At 39.3% G+C, this 21,231-nt stretch overlaps 1 protein-coding gene across 4 annotated transcripts in view; it reads left to right on the top strand.

The window, feature by feature from the left end:
• The window catches only part of TSPAN4 (tetraspanin 4), a 392,906-nt gene that overhangs the window by 144,177 nt on the left and 227,498 nt on the right, over positions 1–21,231 (top strand). For all 4 annotated transcript variants that reach the window (XM_031609001.2, XM_090140643.1, XM_090140642.1 and 1 more), the window contains one exon: positions 20,649–20,703. The gene's annotated coding sequence lies outside the window, so the exon portion shown is untranslated. The remainder of the gene's footprint in view (positions 1–20,648; positions 20,704–21,231) is intronic.

Below are 21,231 nucleotides of genomic sequence, written 5' to 3'. Positions count from 1 at the left end.
ATATAAAGTTCTGTAACAAATGTGGAGGGATAGCAAAAAAGATTCCCACGTGACAGATGTTTGCCATGGCACTTGGTGCATATCTGGGACAACTGTGGGCACTGTGTTATCTTAAAGTCCTAAAAGACTTTAACATGTTAGTTGGCCATCAATTCTCTGACCCCTCTCTTCCCAAACGTGTAATAATGTTTCTCTCCTTACCGTAGAGGGTAATTTTCATAGTTTTAGCAGTGTTCAGTTCCAGGGTTGATCTGAAGTGACCTGCCAGCTAAGCTGATGGAGAGAAATAGCTCTCAGATGAGAGAAAAGGATAGCTAGGTCATTTGTCAAGGAGTGTTTATTGTAGGCTGTCTTCATACCAAGCCTGACCACGTGTTGAGTTCATGAAAGTGAAGACTTTCACTGCTAGGAAAATCTTCCCAGTCATGAGAGAGCTCTCTTGACCTTTGTGGGTAAAACCCAGAGGATATAACATGTATGGGAGAGTATAGATTCTCATCTAGTGCACTTGGGCAATGGAATCTAAAATGCTAACGTGTATGGAGCTGCTGCTCCTAGCTGAGCCACCTCCACTGATTTCTCCTTGAGGCACATTTTCATGTGCATGCTAGCAGAAGTCTTAGAAGATTTCTTTTAGTCCAAAGATTAAATGTATGTATCAAGATAGTTCATTCTGCGCGGGGGAAAATCCAGGTGTTCCCTCTGTCTCCTTGTTCTGTAAGAAGTCTGTGATAAAGCAAATCTTGAAGATATTTGATATTTGTTTGATATTGCATCTGGAAAAAAGACAGCACGCTTTACTGGTAGTCAAACAAGTATTGTGCAAAAGTTTTCCTTCTTTATTACCTGCCACTTCTCTGTACTGCCTGTATCCCAGTTGAAAGCAGTATCATCACTTTTCCATACAGTATGTTATTTCTCTTTTTCCGCTTACTGTTGTATCTCCAAGGAGGAAGAGCAGAGGCCAACTTTGGCAGGAACTGCTTTACTGTTTTCCTTTAAAGACCCTCTGTTCTTTGCTGCATGTGAGGCAGTGTTATGGGATACTATCTAAACCAGAATTTTTGAGATAAAAGTAGGTACGAAAATGTTGTAGAAGTTGTACATTTGCATAATAAGGCTAATTTTTTAAAAGTTTTTTTTTTTTTTGAGGGAGAGGTTCTTTTTTGACAAAATCTTGAGTCAAAATAAGTTCAAACTCCAATCTGGAGATGTATAGAATGGTTTGTGTTTTCTCTCCCTTTTGTAAGAACTGCTTTCTAAGTGGGAAGACCTTCTGTACATCACAGTGCCATGAAGAGCACAACATGTACAAAAATGTAATTGCTTACAAGAGGCCTGGTGAAGCCTGAATCTCAAGATGGCTGAGCAAGTTGAAGCCTCCCTCTTAAGAAATGCCTCAAGATGGGGCTACAAAGAGGAACTATTCTGCTGTTAATCTAATTTATTAACAAGAGAAGAACATTAGCTAGTGTGGCATGTGATTTCTTTGCAAATGTTAGTCTCCTGTCCAGAAATGGATTCCTTTGGCAAAAGCCCTGAGTATGAAGAAAAATAAAATTCTGGATAGCACATACCAGCTGGTTTATTCTTTCCCTTGGAAAAAGCAAGCTGCAGAGTCATTTGGTTTGTGTATAGTATTAATTCCTTCCTCTTGCTTGGAGTGGGATTTAGATCCTTCCAAGTGTGCATCTTCTGTTCATCCCTGTCCACCTACAGTTGTTGGTGTGACGAGGCATTTGGGTATAGCTGGCCTTGCTGGAGGAGGAAATAATAAAGCTTCCCACACATGTTGTCAGTCTCTCATGTTCTCCACAGAAGATAACTGCTCACTTGACTTACTGTTCCTTGCTCTCCAGACAATTTTAAATCCTCGTGGCTTCATTTCTGGGTTTCAGTAAAGCTGTATATGCCGTTTTGTAAGCTGGTGTTTCAGAGTGTACTTCCTGAATGGTGCAAAAAAAGAAGCGCTTTATGAACACGCTTGTAGGTTTGAGTGCTGTAGCAAACCAGATTGAGTTCTCTGTCAATTTTTTGGAAGATTTAAAGGGCAGATTCTTATTTACTTCCTTTTTAACAAAAAATCAATATCTTGAAAGTGCAAGACTTCTCACTGCTAGTAAAAGGAAGTCATACTTTTCTGAGAGCTTGCTATCCTGAAGGAATTGTGGTGGGATGGAGGGAGATTTGAGGTGGTATGCGGTAGCTTTTATTTTTGCTTTTTTAATTGCACCTTCCACTATAGGCTGATTGAGAAGTCCTTCAGTCATAACAATTATTGGCAGGCTCCAGCTCTTGCATTGCCTCATATTGTTGTGCTTGGTACTTCGGGTAATGCAAGAGCTGCTGTGTAAATCCTTGGCTTGGCAACAAAAATGCCATCTAGTTGTCTCACTGACTGGCCTTTGTTATGCTTTATTTACTTTTCTGATTCCATTTCAGATTTGCTAGCATGTCCTCTGCAGGTGGAGACACAAGGAATGACAGCCAGTGGCGTTCATAGACATATGGTTACATATGTGTTTGAATGTATTGAATGTATGTACGTATACGTACTGAATGATTTCACAAATACGTTACATTAAGAGTTACTAACGTCTGTAGGTGTGGGCTACCAGTGTAGTCTTTCTATTGTATAAATTCTCAAGGCGCCTTAGATAATGCAATGAATGAGTGGAAATGGATTGACTCAGAAGGCATACCTTCTAGAGAGCATCCATAAGTGATCTGGTTGACTTGACAAGATCAATTTTGAAAGCAATCTTTTTCAGGGCACTGAAAGATAAAGAGTGAGAAATCCTACCCAGGAAACAAAAGGGACTCAATTTGCCTACTGACAGGCATGTGGTATTAACTCCATACAAAATGAACACCAGATTTTCTGATGCTTGATGCTTCAGTGTATCCCAAGAATCAGATGCATGTATTTGAATGGTGCAGAGGAGTGGCTTTTTGTGGTAAGGCTGTTTTTGTCTCTTAAAGTGAAAGTAATGTCATCTATAAAGTTGACTTTCCAAAAGGGAGGCCTTGCAGCCTAGGTGTTGAAACAAGTAACTTAAAAGGTATGGAGGATAATGAACTTAACTGACAGCATTCCTCTTTTTTCTGTCAATCTCCTCCTAGGTTTCATAGCATGTATCAGTTAAAATGCTGATCCTATTTAAGAGTTTGCAATTTCACTTGAAAAAAAAAAAAGTGGGTGTTGAGAAAGATGCGATGTATGGAGATGTAGTACTCTCTCTTGTAGTCTTTGTATAGTTTAGTATTAGAATAAAAAATCCATACGTTTGGAATGGTTAAACCAGAACAAACACTTCAAGAGCTTCTTGGATGAGCTGATGTGTTATACATCCCAACTTGAAAGTTGGGTCTGTACATTTTTCACTATTTAGTGGATTCTGAAGAAAGTTTCAGGCAGTTACTTTGCAAAGAAGCCAGACCTTCACAGCTGCAGGGAATGATGTGCTGCAGTCTAGAAGGACTGCAGAGTGGCCCTCTGGATCTCTTCCTGCCTGTTGTGCCCAGCAGACATCTGGCACAATGGCATTACTTGCAGACTCCATGTGAGCTGAGTGTGAGACTAAAATTTGGACAGGAGCTGGGTGAATGGTCACAATCTGCCTTAAAAAATGAATAAGTAAATCATTCAAACGTGCTAACTTTGCCAGTCACATTCCCTGACGTGTTCTGCGTCACATTACTTGAAGTGACTTCTGCAAAGAAATGAAAGACTTCCCTTCAAAAAGCCAGACTACACAGCTGCACTGAGAACAGTGACTCTGAACTACCGTGTTTATTCGAGGTTTTGTTCTAGGTGATATCTGTTGTGTGTAAGTGGGAAGTAATTAAATGCAATGTAGGCAGTTCCATTCTGAATTCTATTAATGCTTTGAAAATGTCATTTTACAAGATTAGATTTTAATTAAAGAATAAAACCAAAGCAGTCAAATACAAAGGGTGAGAAATGGAAAGAAAACAGTGTTCAGTGGAAGTTTACATTTTGTTTTGATTTTGATACAGTCCTCTGTTTTCAGCAGGAAAAACCTCCTACTCACTATGGGACAAGCTGTTTTTTGTGTCCTGTCAAGCAAATTGAAAGTATGAATGCAGCATCGTTGTGGGTGCAGGTGACACTGAAAGAGTGAAGCAGGATTTAAACCATGCGTACAAAAAACTCTTAATAGAGTAGGTTTGGTGAATGTTAGGCTCCAGTCCTGTATGCTGCTACATTGATCTTCCTTCTGAGAAGATCACACTGGAGGAAATTCATGTCAGGATCAGATTATAACCTATGGGGCATAGTTTACTGTTTAGCAGGTTGTGCATCCTCTTGAGCATGGTAGCTTTTTCCCTTCTTAATGTGTGTATAGGAGGTGTAAAGTGAATTTCTTGTTTGTTTACTAACTGTACAGGAGGAGGGAGACAGGTGAAGAGCTATTAATTTGTGACACACAGAAGTATTATTGAAAGAGGATTATGGGGATTTATGAAGTGATGATGCTTTTTTTTTCTGCTGTTTTCCTAAGAGAGCTGATGTATGTTTAGAAGACGTGATATAGCCACAGATCAGTAGAAAATTCACTTTAACAATAAGAAAATATTGGATTAAAATATTTGGTGTTTCCATTTCTCTGAGGATGGGTTTGTGCAGAAGCAGTTTTGTGATCAATAGCTGTACTGAAGCCTGGTGTTATGGATTCCACGAGTAGCTTTTCATGTGCATGTTGGAGAATTGTTCCTGTTGGGAATGCTGCTGGGAGAATGGCCTGTGCTGATAGGCAGAGTGGAGCTGAAGGAAGTGGCTAAGTAAAATGGATGTTTCTTCTGCAAACCCTGTCTTTTCTCTTAACATAAACACTAAAATCTAGGCATTGGAATGCTAATGAGATAAAAACCACTTTATTTTCTTCAATTAAACATGTGCTTCATATCGAATCAAACATTTCACTGTGCTCTGGAGTCTATATACATATCTATCAATTTTTCACCCTTTGATCCTGTAGGCTACAAAGACAACTGTAGTTCCCAACTGTGCTAGGCTGTATTATGCCAAGGGACTATATAGGCATGCAGTTATGGAAGAGCCTTGATTCAGAGATCTCACTCTGAGCACATTAAGGCATTCGCAAAATGAGTAAATGCAATTGATATGTAATGCTTTGATCTCCTGGATGCCTCTGTCATTTTGAACAAGGATCTTGTGTTCATGGATCAATGGGATGGAATTCATCTGAGCTGTGTCTCTAGCCTCTGCCAAAGGAAGTAAGCATCTCTAGGATGTTATCTCTCTCTTCTTAGACAGTATCAAGAAACAGATTGGATTGATTGTCTGAGAAGTGTTTATTTTTCAGGGCTCACAGAAGGGAAGGATATAGCAGGGAAAAGGCTTAGACTGGACATTGGATGTTGAATGACAGAAGCTTCATCCTGTCTATTTTTTAAAATGCTTTTAAGATGGTTGAAAATGTAAAAAGAAAACAAAAGCACTGACAAGTGAGGTAACTTGCACGGTCAGTAGATGAGCAGTGGATTGAGAGAATCCTGTTTAGCACTTTAATCCTCGAAACATACTTTTGGTCTGGAGTCACCCAAATCCCTTACAGCAGCTGGGCAATTCGAGCAACCAAGCACATGTGAAGGCAAGGCCAGAGAAAGCAGTAAATGAATTGCTCATACCTGTGTCCTGCTGGAGCATGTAATACAATGACAGGAGAGGTCAAGGTTTTTTGGAGGAAAGTATCTTGTGAGCTGTTTTACTCCCATATTGTTCAGGAAACGTTTGAGAGTCCTGCACTCTCTCTGCCTCTTGCAACATTTGTTTTCATATCCAGTTTCTAGGCTTATAGTTCATTTTTTTGCTCTTCTGTATGTCTTAGCCTTGGCTAAAAATCCAGTGATGTAGTGCAGTGACAAAGGTAAAGGAAGATCTGAGCAAAGATCTCCCAGAACTGGACTGAATTTTAAAAAATCCTCCGTACCTTGCAAACTCCATCTTACTGATGCTTGGAGGAGTCTGATATAGATGGTGCCAGCTGGGGACTTGGAGAATCACTGCACCTTCATCTTTCTTGTGCTTCTGTTCTCCAACAAAAGCAATCCTTAACTTGTGATTAGCTTTGTTTACCAGTTTATTTCAAACAAAAAAGATGAACTGAAAGAGGTTCAAAAGTGAGGAAAAAATCTGGGGTTTTCAGGATTATTCAGACTTTTTTTTTCTGATTAGTATTGTAAAAATAAATCTGAGGAAAAATAATTAGCACAATGACATGGGGGGGGAGATGCATTTGTATGATATGGCTCAGGATCAGCTTTTTGCTTATGGACTAAATAATCTCTTTTATTAAATGAGTATGGATAGTGTATGACAACTATGACATTGTTTTTTGAAATATAGCCCTTAGAAAACTTTGGGAAGGGAGAAAAAAAATCCTGCTTGATTTATGGGGAAAAAGCCTTAAGCTGTAGGTGACATTAACAATGAAAATGTCAGGCTCTGTAGTGTGTAATACATGACTGTGCTGTGATTTCACTGTATTTAACGCTGTGGGACAATAACCAGGACTTCTGCACTTCTGATTACTCATTTTGAATGCAGCTTTTTCTAAAGAGAGTGACAGTTTGATATTCCTGTGGAACAAAGTGCAGATATCTTAACTGCAGTGAACTTCAGCCTTCCTCCACACAAGTCAGTAGGATTTACTCATCTCCCGTGGAAGAAAGATAAAACATTAATAATATGTGCAAAGGGTGAACTTACGGGATAGAACTTATTTTATTGGCATCAGCTTAGCTACCAAGTATCCGTTCCTGTTTGCAAGGGATATATTTCATTTTAATTCCAAATTCGCTTATGTCCTTCACAAATATTTTGTCCTTTCATTTCTGCTTTTAACCTCTATGTATTTTATATTTATATATATAAAGCATGTATGTAGGTTCAGGCTCAGTGGTAACAGCAATACTATTTTACACTGAAGAAGAAAGGCTTTATCACTTGTCACTGAGTTTTTTGCATTGCATGTTTTGACTTTTCAGCCCCTCTTACCTGGTGGCTGAAGGAAATGCTGCCAAATATCACTGTTCTTGTTCTCCAACAACTGATGAATAAACCAAGAATTGTTTGCCCTGGAAAGAAATCTCCTTGGTCTTCAGCAAGGGTTGAGATGATTGATTCAGATTGAGTCATTACAGGGCCTCGCATTAGGTTAATGGAAGAGATTGGAAGTGGCTTAAGATGTCAGCTGTTTTATTACTAGAATTAGAGCTGAATGTTCAACAGCAGGACGAGATCATCTCAGTTGTGCATTCTGCTTCTGCATCCGCTCCATGTGACAGAGCACAGGAACAGGAAAGGCTGCAAATGGTTGTGCCAGAATTTCTGAGAGGCGATACAGGCTCAGGCAGGTGATAAAAACGAGACCAAAAAGTAATGGCTAGAATGATGTTTTGGAGTCACTTCTGACTCTCAGCAGTTGACTTCACTGAGGCTAAACCCATGTAATGGATGCCAAGTTACATCCTGCTGACTGCTTTACTAACCGGCCTTGCTGTTTTAATTTTTAGCTTTCCCCAGTGTCCTACATGGCTACATAACTGTAGCATGAAGTCTAGTTCAGTTGGTTTAATACTTTTGGATAAGGTAGTGCACAGAGTTGCCATTAAATCTGTTTTTATTCCTGCTTTTTATTTTGGTATTAAAACACTGCTTCAATTCTGCTTGTTTGTTAAACCCTGTTGTGATAGAGGAGCTGAGTTCTAATGAGTAACTTGGCTGATGCACTCATGGGCACCTTTTATGGGGGAAATTTCTCAGTTGGAAATAAAAATTCAGCCTCAGGCTGCCAAGAGCCTGTCATTATTCAGATAGTTAAAAAAGAATAAACATTCAGATAGTTAAAAAAAAAAAAAAAGCCATTATTACCAGTTAAAAGTTTTGAATGAGTTATGTGAACTAGAAGTCTTAATTCTGAGCTTCCAAGGTCACTTTGTGACACTTCACGGCAGCACTGCTGTATAGAGAGTTTCAAGTGGGCATATTATGGAATTAACAAATTGTAATGGAATGGAGGGCTTCAAAGGTAAGATTTAAAATAAATAAACAGAAATCTATCTTTTTCAGTGTTTCACCTGTGACTTTTTAAAAAGGCACGATTTTCCTAGCAAAAGGAAATACCATTTTAGTAAGTTGAGCCCTTTAAACTGTTTGCAACTGTACATGAAAAACTGAGTGATGCATTACTACTGCAGTTGTTTATGAGAACTATATTTTTACTTCTGAAAAGGGAAAGAGGAAGTTGTTCCCAGAATAAAATAATAGCAGTATGTTTGAGACCAAGGGGAAAACTGCCTCTGACATAATGAGAATTAGTGGTAGGATCTGTGAAGCTGTGTGTAGTTGAGATCTTTGTATTTCTTTGCCTAAAACAAATGTTTGGATTTCTTCCTTTTTGGCTGATCTGAGAAAGTGAAGACGCTTCACTTTTTGCATTTCAACTCAAACCGTGTAGCACAATTTCCAAATAGAGAACAGAATAATATAAATGAAAGAGGGCTAAAAATAAAGTGAAAAAGTCGGAGCTAGCTGGAAACGTATAGGCACTGAAACAGAATGAGAGATTTCATAGTTTCACTGTAGCATCCGGCAATGAACATCAATCAGTTTGAACCAGGATCATAGTATAAAAACAAACCATGGAATCATAGTGGGAAGTAAAGCAAGAGCTGTAACATTCAGAGTAAGGAGAAGAAGAGGAAAGAACAAGCAGATTTATCTTAAATACACTTGTGTGCGTTTCCTTGCTCTTATACTACAAGAAAAAATGCAGTCCATTAAATTGAAGTTTATATTGTCCAGCGTAGTCCAGTCACACAGTACATGGTTGGAATGTGTGGCAGGCTGACTCTAGCCAGCAGCTAAGCACCCACCAAGTGGTTGCTGCCCCTGCTGTGATATGGGGATTGGAAGAAGCAACTCTTGTGGGTTCAGGGGAAGATAGTTTACAAAGTGAAGCAAAGCTGCACTGAGGCAAAATAAGGAATTTATTCACTACTTCTCATCAATAGGCAGATTTCTGAGCTGCCACCTAAGGTGTGAGGACCTTAGAGTATGAAGCAGTTATTTGGGAAAATAAATGCCATAACCATTAATTCTGCTTTCTTCCTCTCTTCTCTGAAGTTTTATTGCTGAGCAAAATATCATAGTAGGAATTGTTAGGAAGAGAGGATAGGAAGGTGGCATCTTTGAATCCTGCACACGCAATATTCCTTACCTACAGTAGGCATATGGCAGACGAACTGTTTCAGCTGTATTTCACAGTATCAGGGGCATTGTGAGATATCTGGAAGTGTAATGTCTGGACTAGTGTCTAAAATCCTCAGCTAGATACCTTAACTAGGATGTAGTCATACATACTTAAAGATGACCAGTGGTAGTTTTATGCGTTTCTGCTTTAAGCTTCCATGTAAATGGTGATGACGTTACTCAGTGATACTCTGAACTCTGGAATAGTCCATAGAGTTCGGTGGCTTGAGGCACATATCTTCTTACAAGATTGGTAATCATTTAATTTTTCTGAAGAACTCCAAGAGCTTCAAATGAAAAAGATGAAATACAGAATTGCTTATTAGTTTCTTATTTATTATACAGATGTTCCAAACTCCTTGCTTGGGCTACTGTGAAGCCCAGATTCAGCTGTTAACTGAATCCATGCCAAGTCTATGATCTCCTGACAGAGTCCAACGTGGCAAAGCAAGCAGCCTGAACCAGAACTCTTGCTGAAAAGTAAATCCATCAAAACAACTTATTCTCTGCTTGCAATTGAAGATGCTTTGCTTTTTTTGGTGGAGAGGTTCGATTCTGGTTGCTCCAAAAAGCTTTGAGGTTTTGTGAGAAATTGGTTTCTAATATTTATATTGCTGGTGTGAGATTGCATATTCATCCCTTTAGCTATCAGCAGAGGTCATCTGACTGGACTTGAAGTCAGTTTAGCCTATTTAATTTGCAGCAGAGAACTTATAAAATGCTTAGCATCACTGTTGACTTCATTTGAACATGCTGAATTTCACATACCTGTGAATCTCATGTTTTGAAGTAGCTTAATTTTTAAAAGAGATTCTGACTTCCAGAAGATCGTTGCTTGTTAGGATAGAACTGGGCAGTGTTGCTGGGTGCTTTTAGCTCTAATGCATTAGGCTGTAGTTGTGTTCAAAGCACAGAAGTCAGGGCTTTTGATCCACACTGCTAATATAAGTGAGGCACCTCTATGAGTTGCACATTGACGTTGCATTTCAATGAGGCATTTGCTGATTTTCCCAGTACTGCTAAAAAGTTTAACCATAACCGTAACTGTTTTTTTTTAATATTTGGATTTTTTTCCCCCAGTAATTACACAGTTCTGTTTGTATAAATAAATACATATTTTTAACTTGAGATGACATCTATGCCTACATTTAGCTTATTTCTTCCTGAAAATACTTGCTTTGGAATGTGATGGAAGTAAATAATAAATAACTATTATTCTTAACTGGTACAGAATCTCTTCTAAAATACCCACATTATGAATCTCTTGAGAGTTGAATCTTTGCACCATACACTTATTAATGTTTTCCCCCTGCCCACAATCTTAATGGAGAAGATCTGTTTAAAGTTGCTATTTCAGTATATGATTTTATATTTTCCTTTGCCTGAGGGAACTGATGTTCCTGTGAATCCTGAGCAGGATATTTATCTATGATTTTGAAGAAGCACGATAGCTCTGCCTATGTAAACACAATTCCAGTTGCTTCTGAATGGCCTAGCAATGTGTCAGAGTTAGGTAAATAAACTAACTACATTAATTGCTCTTATGTCCCTTGAGTGCTTCCGCTTTGGGTTTTACTGTAACATTAATGTATTGTAATCCACTATTATCTACAAAATTAAAATTTTCTTTCTTTGCATGCATCTGCCACTGTTAATTCAGAAACTCTAATAAATGCATTAAAAGAGGGAAGTAATAAGCAAAAGAGGGATCCCTCTGGGAATGTGTAATTTCACTTTTACTCCTGGCTCTTCGTACTGGGTTGGATGAAAATAGTGTAAATATGCATGCAGCTGAAGTGAGACTACAAAGAAAAGTTGTAAAACCTTTTTGTAGCTGTTACACTTCTATTTATTATAGTTATAGAAAGAATGAGACTAGATAAGTGCTGCAATGAGCTGCAAGCAGGTTTCTTTACATAGAGGACTGGGGGCTCTAAGCAGTGTCACATTCTGGAAGTGGAAACTATGCAGTGGGGCACACTAGGTTTTTGCCAGGGAGAATAATAAACTGAAAGAAGGCTGAGACTTGTTGAGGAAAGAAGGGAAGGCTCAGTGGCAATTGTGTGTCTTACACAACAGGAGAGAAAAGTAACTGCATGAGCAGATGAAGCTTTACTTTTTTTAATGAAGACAGTAAGTTTGTTGTGAACAGTTACCACTATTTGGGACTTGGCCCATACAAGGTGAGCATTTCTCTTGCTGTTTTAAGTACCAAAAGGCATTAAGTGGTGACAGATGCATGGATGTGGTTCAACTGCTGTCTAACTTTGAAGGAGTAGAGTGGCATTTGACAAGGGGAGTGACTGGGCTAAGTTGGAGAAAGATTCACAGACATCCAAGCAGAGTCAAGGAAAAAAAAATTAGAATGGTAACAAGACAGTGGAAAAAAAAGGAAGAGGAACAGGTATATTGGGAAGCATTGCATTCCAAAGCTTTCTGCGAGGCTGAGTTCAAGCAGAAACAGAGGCTAAACTGCCTGAGGTAGAGGAAAGGTCTGCCAAGGAAGCAGCTGCAGGAATCCTGGCAGACAGAAGTGCCAATGTGCAAAGGATGTAGGGCAGGTAGGAAGTGGGCCTTTCCCCTTGTGTAGGATGACAAATGTCCTGGTTTTTTCAATGTGATTATCTTCTGCTATTAGTCTGATCACTTTCATTAGTCATGCTGTGCTTTCTGGTGTTGACCCCTGAGACATGTTTAAAAAATTTCCTCCTGTTAGATGCCTGGAGAGCACTGGGTTTGGGAGCTAAGATCAAAAATGCTGTTTTTGTTATCTGCAGTGACAGGAGATCTCAGCAAGAGAGGCAGTTGTGGAGCATGACTTTCAGGAGCCCCAGTAAAAAGAAATACATGCAGAAATGTAAATAAAGGTTATGAAAGGAATAAACTTCATTGTACAGGACCAGATGGATGTATTTATATCGGAGTAAGTTATTCCCTGTTGGGCTGTTTTTATAAGGATTTCTGCTTTCAGTCTATAGCTGCTAGGATGCTTAAAATCCAGGAATAGGCATGTCAGATGCAGTGATGTAGTTTTTATGCAGACATAAAGCAATTGCAATGAAATAAAGAAGGTTTTCTGTAACATCACAGGGCTTAAAAATGTGTATGACCCATACGGCCTTACAAATCCCTCTCAATTTTCTAAAAGGCAGCAGTATTGGACTCTGTAGAATAAATGGAGCTAATAACTTCTGGAATATGGTCTGATCCATTGCTTGAGAAGCTGAAAGATAGGGCTTGTTCCCTTGAGTCAATTGTAACTCCTTTCTTCTGTCTTAAAATGTTAATAAATAGAGCTGTGGAATTTCATGGGTGTCTGTAAAGCTTTGTGAATTGCTGCAATGAAAGATTGTCCTCTATAAAGTACACGGTGTTATTCCTAGAATCCTGTGGGGTAGAGTGCACTCCTTTTGTGTGTATTGAACTTGAGGGCTGAATAGTAACTATTGAAGTCCTGAATATTTACAATGGGTTGTGGGAGAAGAATAGTAGGATAGATAAGTTTTCCATTAGTGTAGGTTAAGAAACAGATGTGCATTTGGTGAATGTAAATGTGTATTTTTCAGTCATTGATAATGAAGAAAAATGCTATTAAAGTAGAACAAAGCAACTTTACTGATGTTAAATAGAGCTTTACTGTAGGAGTAAGATAAATATCAGAAAATAACTGTGGAGCCCTTCTGAAAAATCCATGCTGTAGAAGCACACATATGCATTGCCTCACATGTCCTACATTCATTAAAAATACCAAATGCTGCTAATGTGCTATCAGCAACCTCTGCTTCCTAAACTCCTATTAATAAATACTGATCTAGATTTAGTTGCAATATGGTTTCATTTCCAGAAACCTCAGTTTTCTGCTTCTCTGAAGAGTATAATAGCTATGTTTTTGGTTTTAGACCAGTACTTCCTCAATTTGTAGATTCTGTGCCCCTCTCTTGTCATTATAAGTACCATACAAAATGATTCCTGCACGTTGCAATGACTACACTGGTTTACATGCAGACAGAATATTTGAGCAAGCAGATAAAGTGCTTTTAAAAAGGAGCTCTAATTTTTTTAAAACAACTGCGAAGATTACAGCACAGTGGTCCATTTTCATCATCTCCCAATGAGTTCTTGTTTTAACCAGGAAAAAATAAATATATTCTCTTTTATTACATTAGTTAAGCTTGGTACTAATATAATTCCAGTGAAATCGGTAGCAATACAGTGCTGTAAAATAGGTAAAACAGTGGAAACAAATGTAGTGGTCTTGCTTACCAATTCAAAGAACTAAACTTTTAGTGTGAGCAATAAGTTTGGTCTTTTTGGTCCATCACTATCAGTATTTTGTACTTAAAAATTTTGTGTGTGATTTCTTTTCATACCCTTGACGTTGCAGAGATTTAGTGCTGGTGTCTAATTGGGAATGTAGTCACCTCTTTATTACATATATACTATCACTGGTACCATCTCGTAAGAGTAATTTTGACAATAAGTATTAAATCATGTAATCACTCTTCCAGATAGTCTCAAGAGAAGCCAAAAGATGATGTCATGTCTAAGTAGACCTCCTCTAATCCTCAATGTATATTTAATGTCATGATTTACCTATGTTTCTGTAATAGTGTGAAGAATCATCGTCTACCATGAAGCTTTTTATTTCTCCTGGGCTATCATTTTTTCAATTTCAGCAGTAAAAAATAAGGCTTTTTTTTAAGGAAAAAATATGCATTCTTTAGTTTGATCTATGTATCTGTATCCATACATAAATCCAGACTCATGTTAAATACCTATGCATGCTTGGTTTAGTTTTTATCAGGTGGGTGTTTTATGTAAGTCTCCTAGGGAAAAAAAAAAAGAAAAAGGCTATATTATGTCAAAGGTTGAGGTCTGCCCATAATTGACTGTCCTTTGTAGATGTGTGTATCCTGCCTCTTGTGTTTTAACTGCTGTTTCTGAGAAATAGTTAGGAAAGAAGATAATGGGCAGGAGAGGTTTGAGAAAAATATGAAGGTATCTGCTTTAGCCATGATGAGTTTGTGGTAGTTGCAGAACTCACGCGTGAGTGGTTTCAGCTAATTAGCACGTGTGTTTCTGTTCCATTTTGTTTTCTCAAAGTGAATGCAGTAATAGACTGCCCTGAAGTTGTCAAAAGTGAAGTAGATTGCAAGTGCTTGCTGCCTATATGCACTGCTTTGAACATACAGCAGCTCTGTTCTCCTCTGGCTGAGCATACTCAGCACCTGTTGGCATTAATGGGACTTGTGCCTGTACTCGAAGTGCAGTGTGTCCTATAGTCTCTGGGTAGTAATAGACACGCTTATCTTGTGTTTCCATATGGCTGTGTGGAACAAAAGCCATTGTACAAACAAACCCACTTCATTTCTCCATGGATGTCTTCTCTTGCTTCTCTCTTTATGAGATGTAATTTGCAATGAGACAACCCAAGTCTGACAAAGGAGATCTATTACTTTCTGTTGGCTTAAAGGATGACAAACAGAGACTTCTTGATATGCTGTTGTTGTATGGGCCTTGTCATCTCAAGCTGCAGTCTGTGAGGTAAAAGTCACATTTCCATACAGAAAATGCCATCTGGTTTCCATAGAGTGGAATCTCTGCTGGTGGGTTAGACTGTGGCTCCTGATTTGTGAAAACGTCACTGTGTCCAAGTGTCTTCAGACAGCTCTGAAGAGTTGTGATAAGTACTGATATCAACAAAGGAACCAGCTTGAACACCTCCAGTGCTTGGATGGGGTGACTGTCAGTGGGGCACCAAGAAACTTGAGCATGAAAATGATGGAGATTAAAAAGCACAGCAGAAAATATTCCCCCTCCTGAGAGAAGGGAGTAGTTTTGATCTGTAAGAGACCTAATCTATAACATCAACCCATGGACCTTTATGTGGGCTTAATTAAGGTGCTAAGATGCAGCACAGCAAAGATAATGAAGGGGCAGGGTTTTGGGACCATGGTGCTGTACCCTTAGATAAAGGAAGAAGAGACAGTTGAATTTACCATAATGCTGTTGAATTCTTTATGGGGGTCTTGCCAGCATCCTAAGCTTTCTGACCCACTATATTCAGGAGTCTGCTTATAGCAAGTCCTGCTGCATGCATTTAAAACCATAATCCCTTTACCTGTCTTATACTGTGATACTCAGACTCTGCTTTTGTAAAACAGTGCGAGATGTGAATCTCAGATGTGACATCTGTAAATGTCTTATGTTCAGAAAACATAGAGGTCCCTGTGACAAAAACTTTATACTTCATGCGTGAGGCCACAGAAGCAGCCAATGTCTAAAAGCTCTTGGAGGGAATTGTTCAGTCGGAAGTCTCTTTTCCTTCTGTGAGTAATTCAACCACTAAGCGATTAAGTTCTTGGTGTGAATGGGATTTCTTGCCTTCCTTTGGTATTTTGACATATTTCAGTCTGAAAGTTTTCCCTTTGGAATCAAGCTGTGCATCACACTGACCACTGGTTTTCAGAATGGTTTTGGAGGGGGCAAGGAAGTGTCTCTTCTTAGATGTTGCTATGGGTAAGAGCCATTATGAATGCCATAAGAAAAGGTAAATAGGCAAAATGTGGCAGTGGCTATCCACTTCTCATTTTCTGTGTGGTGGTTGTTTTCTTTTTTTGCTGTTTTCCTTTTACTGCATCCGTGCCCAAAGACTTTCATCTCTGCTGCTGCTGCTGCTTTCTTTTTTTACCTTGCAGGGCAGCCCTTGTGTTTGAACTAACCTCATAATCTGGTGTTTTTCAATGCCATTTTGTTTGTACAATACTTCTTGAAACCATGTAATGTGAAATTCACCTTTAAGTAAGAGTTGTCTTTTGGTCCTCACCCTCATACGTCTGTTTTCAGTAAACAATGTAAGTGCTATAAAAGACATTGGGAAGGGATATGAGGAAAGAGCAAAAGGAGGGAGTAGACATTTTTCTGTCTCTTCCACGCTGAGAAAGGATAGAAGAAAAAAATGGAAGGGTAGAGCTGTAGTTGCATTCCCATCCTTTTACTCTGTTTACAGCATGTAACCTTTGGGACTGTTGGCACTTCCCCCACTAGCTAAGCTGCTCCAGGAGAGGATGACTGGTGACAGCTTTGGCTGCAACTAGCACTGTTTTCTTCCTCCCTGACATAGGGGGAGGAATTGTTTTAGCTTGTGATGCTGTTGCTAGCAGATGCTGTGTGTTGGGTGAGTGGTAACTACCCTTGCCAGTCATGATCTTTCAACTCTAGAATCAAGGTATTATCAGTGTGCTTTTCAGATGTTCAACTTAACCAGTCTCTCATCAGATGTGTGTCATCTTTTTAAGAACTGTGCTTGTAACATATATTCTCATACTGCAGAAATGTGTTTCTCCTCCATCTTTAATTCCTGTAGAATATACCTTGGAAGAAAGGTTTACAACTTCCTTCTATGGAAGATTTAGTACAGTTTTGGTGAGGATATGAACATGAACAGTAATAACACTAAAGCTTGCAGCTATCCAACCCCGTTTGTAAAGCACAACATAATGTAAATAGAGTAATATTGAGTCTACAGATTAGTTTCAAAGCAGCGAAGAGTACCAGTTAAATGATTGACCCAAAATTAGAGGAGTGTCTGTGTCAGAGCCAAGATTTGAATCATAATCATCTGAATTTCAGCCTGATGCTTTAGTCACTATAGAAGAGTGTAGCTCTGGGGAAGAGAAGCTGCAGTCAGAGTGAAGTGGCATCAGTCACAGTTGCTGCTTTGGGGAAGTGACTGGCTGGAAAAAAGAGTGCCAGCCAAACGTTTCTCATTGTTGTGTTTGTGTGAGAAAAGCTATGCATGCTCTAATTTAGTAAAAATTAAATTTCTTTCCTTAATTAGAAATTGCTGTTATCTAAAAACTTTGCTGCACTCCCCCATGTCTCCCGACAGCTTGGGTTTTGTGGCACAGCTAAGTGGGATGGCTTTAAATGTCAAAATATGCTTTTCGTTACTGTATATATATATATATCAACACATTATCACGTAAAATAAAACCCCGTCGAGTGACAGATTACGTTTCTTTAATTGCTGTCACTTTTCAGTTGAATTTATGGCTGTCAAGAGAAATTTGCACTTCTAGAAATGTTGGGAACCTGAATCATCTTGACTGAAAAGAAGGTCAGGCTTTGCTCTGCATACCTCTTGCTGGAGGTGGCTGAGCTGATTTGAATACATTTGGTTTTGAATGCTTTCTCTTGCTTTGTTAATTATATACCAAACTGTATGTCATACAGATGTCTGACTATCTTCCTCCGCTTTATCAGTGACTTCAATTGTGGAATTTAGGAGTGGAGAGTTTTTCAAGGATACTGGTTTTAGTCCAGTTCTGGGCTCCTAATTTCAAGAAAGACAGGGAACTTCTGGAGGGAGTCCAGCAGATGGCTATAAAGATGATTAGGGCCTGCCTGGAGCATCTCCTGTATGAGGAAATACTGAGAGGCTTTGAATTGTTGAAGCTGGAGAAGACAAGACTCGGGGGGGGGGGGGGGAGGTGAATCTTATCAATGCTCCTAAATATCTCATTTATCTCAGGAGTTAAGTGGATGAGGCCAGGTTCTTTTTAGCAGTGCCCTGGGACAGGACAAGGGGCAATGGGTAGAAACTGGAACACAGGAAGTTCCATCTGAACATGGGAGAGAAATTCTTTACTGTGAAGGTGACAGAGCACTGAAGCAGGCTGCCCAGAGAGGTTGTGCAGTCTCCTACTCTGGAGATATTCAAGAACTGTCTGGATGCTTTCTTGTGCAACCTACTGCAGGGAACATATTATAGCAAGGGGTTGATCTTCACAGGTCTCTTCCAATTCCTACAATTCTGTGATTAGTGTTTTTCCTGCTGAGTGGCGCCTTCTCACATGAATTACAGAGCAAGAAGCCTGTTCACCCTGACAAGTGAAGGAAGGCTTGATTTCCTTATTCAGAAGTGGAGATGAGAGCAACAGCATGGAACTGGGAATCTGTTAGCTAATCTGTGCTTAACTTGGAGAAGTTCAGCAGAACCTGGAAGCACAGTGACTTCTCCAGGATGCCACTCCTGTGCGTTCTTTGGCATCTTCCGGACTGCAAATACAAAACAGGACAGAGTCTGGACAGCAATCAGAGAGGAGGAGCTCTGTTTTACATACCAGAATCTATGCATGTTAGATTTATATAATCTGTGGTAGGTAAAACAGGATGCTTGTATTTAGTCTCTAGTTGTTCAGTACAAAGTAAGTTGCTGTTTTTTAGCTCTGAAATTAGTGCTATTTCTACAATAGATCTAAGATGTATTCAAAAGTAATTTGTATGCAAAATCTTTTTGCTGATGGTGATTTTTAAACAAATGTTATATTTAAAAAGTTCAGAATAAAAAGAATATTCTCTGCTTAAGTCAAACCTTTATAGTGCCAATATAATTACTAGAAAATGTAATTCATGTGGTCAAATAAGCATTTTCAGGTATAAAAGCTTGCAACCAGTATGGCAGTATGTCTTTCTTGCTTATGAATGAGAATGTATAAACAATTTGAAAAATCAGTGTCTCTTCAAAATGCAATATGCTTACATTTGCTCTAGCCAAAATTGACAGGTGGATTCCACTTCAGTCTTTACTGAGTATGTTCATGCATGCGTTGGCGTTAGTTCCATCGTTGTCTTTATCTTCTTAAAATAAGAATGCTCAAATATAAAAGAGTATTTAGAGGTTGATAGGGGTAAAGGGCTGAGTACAGACAGCAATAGGGTAGTTTGTCATAGAGAAGGTAGATGATTTGGTTTGACAGCACTTGCCCTGGGTACAACTTCTGAGGGAAAATAGATATTATTTATATCCAAGCAGGAATATACATCAAGTCTCTTAGTGATATTGGCATGCAAAATAGTTACAGTGAGTAATTAAGAAAAAAGGTTTTTGCTAGATGTGGTCAGTCAACTGTATGTTTGACCTGTCTACTTGGATGAAGCAGATATAAAGCAGAATGCATTGTCCGCTAATTAGAACAGGTTGAAAATAACGGCAAAAGCTCTTTGCTCTCCTTTACTGTGCATTGGACAGCAGTATGACAGCCATGTCTGACTGACTGAGAGGTTATGCTTCCCAAGGTTAAAATATCCTTTACCAAAGGCAGACAAGCAGGGAAGGTTTGTGTTGATGCTGCCAACTGTGGTGCTTCTAACCTCTCTTGCTTCTCATGCCTGGCCACTCAGGCACCAGCCTACCCCTGAGCAGCCTCTGGCCTGCTTCTATGCCCAGGTGGGTCCAGTGATAGCTGTGGGTTAGCAGAGCTGAGGGTGGAGGTTTGGTAAGGCAGGATGGGCAGTGTGCTCGAAGGCTTGCTTTGATAGGATGACTGAAAGCAGCTGCTGCAGGGGAGCAGCCTGACTCCAGCAGGTGCTGCTGAGGCTGGAGGCCCTGAAGGTGCTAGGAGCCTGGGAACGGGCAGCCCCAAAAGCTAAGTGTCCAGATTGAGGCAGGGCCCTGAGCTGGGCACGTGGGTGGTACTTTGAGCTTTGCAATACACAGGAGAGTTCAAACTTCTGAGTCGCCAAGACAGAGATGGGTCCCCAGCACCTCAGGGAGAATGGGATATAGCTTTATCCTGTCAGAGCTTGCTGTTGGCCCTCCTGGGTGGGCCCCGACCTGTCATGGGATGCTCCAGTTTTCTGACCTTAGTAGCTGTGTTTTCTTAAAAAGGAGGAAGGGAAGCTTTCCTAACTGTATGCCTCCAATACGTGTAAGCGTGCCGTGCAAAATGGTAGTGAGGCCTGAAAACGTTTGAGTGGGAAAAGCGACACTTAAATGCAGTTTCCTTTCACTGAGGTATTCCTTAGCATGGGTGGGACTTAGGCTTTTATTTAGAGAAGTTATTTATTATGTGGCAAAAATGTGTCATCTCTTCTTATTTATCTTCTTGAGCTGAGATTTCCATGGTTCGATGCATGAAGGATGAAGAATTTTTTGCCAAAGAGACTTTAAAGTCAGAGATGTGGCCTATTTAAGTAAATCTTTAAAATAAGAGCAATTTGTAGAAGGCAATGGCATTTGGGTGTCTTATACCCTCTGCCACAGGCATGTAAGTATTCGGTCCACACCTCATCATGCGATTTGTGTTTTGTGTGTGGCTGTAGGACACAGCAGAAGATGTACAAAGCTGGAAATGCAGTATTCAGTATACAAATTCAGCCTAGGGTTTGGTTGCAAATGGTCATGTTTTTTCCAAGTATTTTTCACATCAGTGCTGTCATTCAGGTGGACAAATCTTAAACAGATATTCAGATGTGTCTGACATTCTTTTATCTAGCTTTTTATTTTTTGTGGTCTTTTTTGTCTTTAAGTTGCTTACTTTTCCATCTTTTTCTCTTTTTACAGAGGCTTCAATAGAATATATTGGAAGGCAGCAGGCAGGCAGGCAGCAGAAGCAGAGGTGAGTATCCTCCATTCCCCTCGGTAATATATTCTTTCCTACTTGTGTCTTGGTTTGGACATTTTGTTTTCCTCATTATTGCCTGTTTGAGATAACACAGTTATCAGAACTATCTCTGTTGTGGCATGCCAGGGTGATGGAAGGGTATCTCCTTGAAAACATTTACAAAGGCAGTCCAGCATCTGAAAATAGATGCTTCCATTTAGAAACTGCTGCAAGTTACACTAAATCTTCAATTTTACCAAAGTATGTCTGCCTTAACTAGGAGTCTGTAAGTATTTCAAATTAATTTATAGGGAAGGCTTGAGCATTCATGAACTGTAGTTTTCAGAAAGAAAGGAAACAAACAAGCATGGATCAGACATAGTGGGATAACCATTGTCATCTGGCTGATAATGTTTCTGTACAATGAAGTTTGTGTATCCTGGCTTAATACTGTGTTGTGAAGGATCTTTGAGTCATCACCTGAAATTGATGTTATTAATATGATTTGTGGTACTGCAATGTATATATGCGAGACAGGTAAAT

Source organism: Phasianus colchicus, chromosome 5 (assembly GCF_987193195.1).
Source record: "Phasianus colchicus chromosome 5, bPhaCol1.hap1.1, whole genome shotgun sequence".
Classification (NCBI taxonomy): domain Eukaryota; kingdom Metazoa; phylum Chordata; class Aves; order Galliformes; family Phasianidae; genus Phasianus; species Phasianus colchicus.
The sequence above is the reverse complement of the archived record's forward strand: the minus strand, read 5'-3'. Positions and strand labels throughout refer to the sequence as shown.